Source organism: Egretta garzetta, unplaced genomic scaffold (assembly GCF_000687185.1).
Source record: "Egretta garzetta isolate BGI_Z169 unplaced genomic scaffold, ASM68718v1 scaffold81, whole genome shotgun sequence".
NCBI classification, from domain to species: Eukaryota; Metazoa; Chordata; class Aves; order Pelecaniformes; family Ardeidae; genus Egretta; species Egretta garzetta.
Genome location: NW_009258671.1, coordinates 1,964,292 through 1,972,274, shown reverse-complemented (window position 1 = coordinate 1,972,274; position 7,983 = coordinate 1,964,292).

Genomic DNA, 7,983 nt, shown 5'->3' with positions numbered 1-7,983 from the left:
CGGCGGCGTAAGGCACAGCTGGGAGGCACCACCTCTGCTGGGCTCTCATCGGGCGCTTTAAGACACGCGTTTCTGCAGGAAATTAAAACTTTTGTCGAATTTCCTCCAGGAGCGTGTGCGCTCTTCTCACGCCCTCAACTTTCAGCTTTTTTTTTTTTTTTTTTTTTTTTTTTTGAAATTTCTCATGTAAAGGTGTAGTCTAAAGCAAGAGTAAAGGGATGCCGTGTTTTTTTCTTCATTTAAACCACCCTGTTTGAACTGCGTTGCTTGTCCTCCGAAAGAGATCCAGGGTATGACATGTGTGCATGCTTTCAGCGTTTAGGGAGGCGGTAGTAATTGTGGTAAAACCCGCGTCTGCAAAAATGAAAGTGTGTGTGTGTGTGTATACTTTTTATTCACATGAATAATCTGGTTGCGTGTGCATTTACACATAGCTATGCGCACCTTTGATTTAAGTTACAAATGACAAATGTAAATTACTAAAACTGTGTTTGTGGCCATGATATTTCTAAGGGAATCTTGCCTTACAAAAATACCTTCTGAATGAGGAGTAGAGCTGAGAAGTCTGATGGTATTTCTGTGTCCGCAAAAATACTTGAAATTCACAGCTGACAGTATTCTGCATAGCAGCTTCGTCCTCTCTCCCATTCCGAACGCCTTGGGAAAAATAAAATTTGACAGAACAAGTTGCCGTGTGGTTTGGTCCCCACCACACTGTGTGGTTAAAGCCTTGAAACCCAGTTGCCCCATGCAAGATATTCCAGACCTGAAGAGCAGTGAATGTGTGAGCAGGTCTTAAGTTATCTTCAAGCAACTGGATGCAGGATAAGAATTCCTCCCTGTCCAACAATAGCCTTCGTTTCCACTCACCACTGACAGCTTCCGAGATTTATAGTTAACCAGAAAAAAGATACGCTGGAGAAAACACAAGTTAACTCTATAAACAGTTCCCTTCTCTCCTAAGAGCAAGAGCCCTTGGCTGGTGAGTCAAAGTGAATAATGGCTCTTCCTCTGGAGGGCTGTGGAAAGCTGCCTGGCAACAGCGTGGGGGGAATCACGTGTGCTTTGGGCTCCTGAGGTGGCAGTGGCCATATCCTGATACTTCTTCGTGCAGCCCAACTAAAGCAGAAAGTGATGGCCCTTGATCACCAGAACGCTGGATACCTTCCACCGTGCAGAATCCGTTTTCTTCTCTAGCAGAGGAGGACACGCAGCACAGCCAGACTTAGGTTGGCCCAGAGCCGTAAGTTAGGTACTTAGGTAGGATTTAGGTGCATAAATCCTGCCTAGTCCCAGCATGTGCTTCGCCAAATGCCTTCCTTAGGCAACTGAATTTTGCCCGTACCTTGCCTTGCAGCCTTCTTTCTACTTTGCACGTGTTTAGAATTGCTGCTATCTTGGCAAAACCAAGAGCGCGGTACCTAAAATACGTCAGAGCCTGGCTGAATTCTCAGGCAAGACATTCCTCCAAGCGCCGCCGAGCCCTTGGATTCAGGCATTCAGGCCACACCTAAGAAGGACTTACAAGATTTGTTTCTGTACAAGTCACAGCAAACAGGTTGGTGGCAGAGTCATCACCACGAACACTACAGAAAACCTCTTCAGCCCAAAGGGTGAAGGGCATTCAAAACCATGTCGCTCGCTTCCCAGGTAAATGCTTTTGCTCCTAGCCGTAAGCTGTTCCGAAGCTGAGACTGTTCTATGAGTACACTGAAGATGGTCCTCCTCCCCTTTTGAAGTCACATTACTTTGCAAATATAATTATTGGGCTATAGGGTGGTGACATGACTTGCTGGTCTCATGAATAGGAAGCTCATCCAGGGAGCAATGGAAGATCTTGGTTCTACTCCATTGTTCAGGGGCTCTTACGTATTTTCTGTTAAACAGCCATCACATAAAATCCCGTATTAGTTCTGGAACACATGGAAAGCACGTTATGACTGTATTTACAGGAACTAGTCCTGCAAGGTGCCATGCACCATGAACTCGAGGTGATTTCTGCTAGCCCAGAGTTTTAACCATTTTGTGGAGCACAGCTCATGAACTCCAAACGGTATGAGGGAAACCACACCTGCATCATTTGTGCAGGCTGGTTCCAGCAGTTTTGCTTTCTGAAGGCTGCTGTTGGTTCCATAGTTAAAACTTTTGCTTCAAACTTAGTGTAAGCATTTGATAAAAACAAATTACACATCAAGTTTTCACAACGTTCCCTAGAAGTACATCTTTTCTACAGTCGGGTAAGTGCGTGAATGCTTTTAAAAGAGGGACTCGAGAATAATATTTTTTAAAAAGCCACATCACTATAGGGACTAAAAATCTCTTTTCAAAGGGGTTCATATCACTGCAACAACTCCATGCGTAATTTAAGGTACTACATACTGTACCTTTCACATCATTGTTTTTTACTATAAAAATGAGCTAATGATTCCAAATGTGAAAATGGTCAATCCGATTTATAAGACTCAGAGAAATCCATCAGGATGCTCCCATCTGGCCACTTTTTTTCCCAGAAGAGTTGAAGACAAACCTTTGAAGTGGTGACAACCACTGACAACAGCTGTCCTCTGCTTTCTGCATGTATGGCCTGATCTGTCTGCTGCTCCTGACACGAATGGGAAGTGGACAGGTGTGGAGCAAGTTGTTAATCTGTGTGTGAGGCAGAGCCCTCCCACCACTGTATTGGCCACCCATCTCTGGGGGCTTGGGATAAAGTAAAAACCTGGCTCCACTGAGCTTTTTCCTGTGGTTCTCCATTCTGACCCCACCTTTTTTCCTTCCTCTTTCACCTCCCCATGACAGTAGCTTTCCTAGCAACTCCCTCAGGGTCAGGGAGTACTAAGGGAGCAGTAAGTTTATTGATGTTTAAAAAAAAAAATAATTTGGGCTCAATAATGTATTCGTAATCAAAATATGTAAAATTCCTGAGGCAAAAGAACCCTGCCCACAAAACAATGAATACCTTTAAATGGGATTAATTAAAATGCAGCATTGGAAGGACGTTCATTGAATAAGACTCAGAGAAATCCACCCACACCTCTCCCAGCAGGTATGAGGTGACAATAACATGTGATGAGCCAAGAAAAAAGGACTACATCTAAGCATAGCATCTGACAAAGCCACTAGCCCCTGAAGCGGGAGTGGACTGGAGTCCCAACGCTCCACCTAAAACCTCTTCACAGAATCATGTTCGTCAGGGTTGATTCTGTGTATTCTGTCAATATGAATCAAATTGGATGAGGTTATTTCATGGAGTCGGTGACTTTACATTTTTTATGCTGTTTAACTAGCGAGACAATATAATTCTTAACATTGCAAGAAAAGACCATTGGCTGGTGGTGCAGTTTTATGTTGCACATTCTCACGAGGGAGCTACTTCCCAAGGGTGGGTTCCTTTTGCCCCATCCCTAAGCATGAGTTTTTCTTGCCTTGGTACCAATATTGCAGCCCACAGTAAATTAGGTCAGTTTGCTGATCTGGCAGAAAATAAATCACAAATCCTCTCAAATAATTTGTTTCCCATCGGATCAATAAGCTGATCCAACTCATCCTGAGGTCACTTGATAACTAGATCCAGCACATGGGGTGGGAAGAGAAGAACCACTCCTTTTAGCCTACATTCCTCAATGGCAGAGGGGTGGGAAAACCAACAAATACGCTGACTGACGTTCTCTGGAGTCAGAGTATCTCTGTGTGGATGAAAGAAACAATTAGCCTGGGTCAGAGGAAATAAGAAAGAGGAAAAAAGCCGTCTAGCACAGTCTCTGCAGGCAAGCTCTGTTTGTAGCATGGAGCCTCTCCTTTGCTCTAAATAGCGAGCCTGATGACAGGTCAGGGCTCCTGTCCGGTAGCTCTGAAGGCTGCAGGTTGTTCTAGGGGTCATTGGTACAAGTGGCACAGTAGTGCTCTGCTGGGTCAGTGTATAGCATCAGTCTGACTGAACCAGCATTGGGTCATTAGCCTCCCTGTCATCAGCATGAGATATCCTCGCAGACTGTTTTCACAGGCCATGAGATACAGAGCTAAAGCCTGCACTTACTCAGGCAGTAGAAACAAAGCGTTTATTTTACAGTTTAGCACATTGTGCAATCTGTGCCTGACAGAAAAAGCAGGTTTGCTCATTTCAAAACTTTTTTTTTTAGCTGCAATTAATGATTTCCAGGTATAGGTATGTTGTGTGAAAATGTTGTTACCTTTGGGACAGTCAATCCGTATATGAGGCCGATTTCTTTTAAAGATCCTGTCAGACTGCTACAAAAGAAACTCCAAAGCCAGAGCACAAGAATTGCTTTTCCCTGGCAGGCAACATCAGAAAAGCAAAAGGGTTTGTTACTCTCCAAACCAGCATCATCTTGCCAGAATCATATTGACCATTTGGTGCAATTTGGAACAGAGAACACTCTTTTTGTAACAAGTCTCTTTTCAGAGACTTGTTTACCTTACCGTCCATGTCATGTATACCAATGATGAGCTTCTCATCCAGTCTTCCAGCCTGAAATGATGGATGCCATAATCGGGAGGTTTTATTGATAGTATAGTATTCAATATCTCAAAAAAAGATTGAGGCCTCAAGATCAAGAGCTGCTTTGCTGAAATCTTCTTTTCTTCCTTTTCACACCATTTCACAGCCTTCTTTTTTAGGAAGCCCTCAAGCCTACCATAACAATGGTTGTCTGTGACTTTTGCACAATGGTCAAATGACATTTTTTGATCATATTTATTACCAGGATTAGTTTAAATTAATATTAGGAAGGAAAGAAAGTGCGAGGAAAATACAGTGATCTCGATATCCCACTTGTTTTCTCACTAGCAGTTGTTAGCCACAGCTGGCTGAAGCCAGGGAATTTCATCTTTCAAATAACCCTCTCATTTGAATCATCCAGAAGAAAATCATATACAGTGCAACACAGAATAAATTCTCTGTCTCTCAGCTGGCTCCTCTGTTTCACAGATCTCTTCAGTATCTGGTAGACTTCAGCATCTGCTTTTCTTCACACAGTTCTCTTCATCGCTGCTGTCCAACTCCTCAAAAACCTGCTCTGTTTCAAACTCTGAGAGATGCAGAAGCTTTCTCTGTTCTGGAAGAAGCAGAAGATGACCTGTGTTTCTCCTAAGAATTGCCTTTGTTCAGTAATTGCAGGAACAAATAAGGAGAAACTTCATGTGGAATATCTGGAAGGGCCTCGACTGTGTTTTGCGTCATGTAAGATATACAGAGCCCTATGGCTGCAAGGACTTTCACTTATGTGATCTTTTCTCATATCGTTTCTCATGTGTATTTCCCCCCCACACCCTTTTTTCTTTTTCTTAATGGGGCTCATAAGAATTTGCAGTATATTTGTATTTAATACTACCAGCTATATAATGAATTTTAAGCTATTCCCATTAAATTTTCAGCAACTGGTAGTCTGTTTTCAGAATAAGGCGAAATAATAGTGTGTTTCACCCTCGAGATTTTTGTAGACACCCTTGTGGCAATCTTGATGACATTTTCCATAAAACCATTATGTTGTGGATACCTTGGCCTTGAAGTGCTTTAAGTGATACTATTTCTGCAAGACGTTTAACGTCATAATCAAATCACGGTCCATTTTCTGTAATTACCGCAGTTGGTGTAATATGTATGTCAGTCTTTATGGACTAGACATAAGATTACCAGTGTAGCAGTGATGTTCTTTAATAGTGTTATAGCAGAATAACAAGAAAAGTAATCTATTTTTAGTCTGTAATTTTCCCAGCATCATAGGCAAATCCAGGCCACCTCTTAACTTGTTGATCTAAAGTTTCCTTGAGTATATTTGGATACGAGCTAGTATCTGTTCCAACGCTTGTTATGTTGTTAACAGTGCTCACCTTTTATCATCTGAGCACTTTCTTTCTGGCCTGGACTGTTTACTAGAAATTCTATTCTTATTTTGCGATATTTTTGTGTACTTCAGCTTTCCTACGCACATTGTTTTCATTTTATCTTCACGAGCTCCTGTTTTTCCATAGTTTCAGCTGTCCCAATGGGAGGCAAGACAGAGTTTTGTTCTTTCATATTTGTTTCCTTTACATCTGATTTACATTTTACTCACAGTAAGAATATTTTGTTCACTGCATGACATGAGTTTTACCTACTTGTGCTGGATAGGTATATTACTGAAAAAAAGGTTATTGAAACTCTACTTGCAAAATTGCGTCCAGCACATATTCATTGTATTTCAGGTACTGGGACTGGATTTTTCTGACAAAATGAAGGTGTCTCCCAAGGCCGCTTTCACAGCAGCAGTGGGCTAGTCAATATAGTCCATGGTGCAGTTCTTATTCTGATGTAGGTACCTATATCCGCGCAGTGGAATCACACCTTAAACTGTTCTGACTACATTGACCAGCACTCCGTTAACAATAATGGGATTCTTTCCCAGGCAGAAGTAGAGACCTATATCGTAAACTGCTGTAGTCAGAGGAGAGAAATCCCATCTGAAACATAACTGTCATTTGAATAGTTCCCACAAAGAACCCCCCATATAGATTATTTCTTTTAAAATGGACTTGTAGTCACTGATGGGAAGTTCTGCAAAACGTTTTTGCTTCTTACGAATATAGCTGTGCATTTTCTTCCAATCAGTGTCTTCCATTATCTCCTGAAAATTCGCTCTGGTTGATTGCATTTTTTAGACTTCACCTCTGAATCTTCAGATCTGTTCTGCTTCTTCATTTTGTGATGTGGTTCTGTAGCATCAGCTGGCTTCCCTTTCAAAACTTGTAATCAGATCTAGCTCAGTTCTGCAGCCAAGCTAATTCTCACAGTCTTTACTAAGCTAAAACTGTGTTCTTGTAGAAGTACTTTTCTGAGTTTTGGGTGTCTCGATCCCTATTGGTATTCTGATCTCAGATCTGATTTTGAAAATTACACAATTGTCAGTACTTTCAAACACTGTAAGTATCTTGAAAGATATCATTTTTGGTTTCAGTTATACAACTGCTGTGTGTCAAATATTTCAGTCTTTCCAAGAGTGCAATATTTTCTCAAATCTCTGTAGCACAGGATTTCTCATTTGCAATCTGGTGCTTCTGGTCTTGCAGTACTCAGAAAGAGTTACCTTAATTCATCTTCCTTTTCACCAGTCCTATCTCCTTTTTAAAGAAAAATTGTGTTATTTGATTGAATCTCCTCCAACCATATCCTCCATTTCTGGAGAATTTAATCTGCTTGCTTTGAACATTTTTAGTTTCTGCTCCATAGTGTTCTCCACTTACCACTTCTTCTAGTCTTTTATTTCTCTGTGCCCTCTTTGTTTTTACCTCTGCTAGGGCTCACATGTAAGGCTTTCAAGCTGTGTTAATGAAATGCTAGATTAGTGGTAAAAAAAGGCATCTTTAATACAAAAAAGGGTAACATGCATATATGTAAAAAGTAATAAAGATACAAGAGAGGAAGGAAATTGTGAAGGAGAAACTAAAAATGCTCTACTGAGCCAGTTGTTGGCAGCAAGTGTTACTGACAACAGTTGCTGTACTGGAGAGTGTTCCATCCTCTAAGGCAACTGGTCACTCGGTTACAAACAGAAAACCACTGTCATTTGTCTCGCTAGTTCTTGGATAATCTCAGTAGCTAGTGTGTACATTAAGTTTTATGCTCATATAGTTCTGTTGTACTCTATATGTTCTCATATACTATTGTCATTCAAACAGTTTTCATCCTTTTTTTAATCTGTGGAGCTCTGGGAGGCAGGAGCCTTCTGTGGCAGGGTTGTATTCACTGAAAACAGGGTTATCTTTTATTAAACACTCAGTAGTTCACAGATCACACACAGTCTGTAGCTCCCTGGTTAACTATTGCTGTTACTACATCTCTTTTTTTTTTTTTTTCCAGTTATTTCCATTTGTCCCAGCTTGTAGCAAAGGTTAGCCGAACTTGATCTGTAGTAGTTTCCTTTTATCCTTATACATTCATTTTTCTGAAATTAAATTATCTTTATTGAACAATATTAATTTCATTTT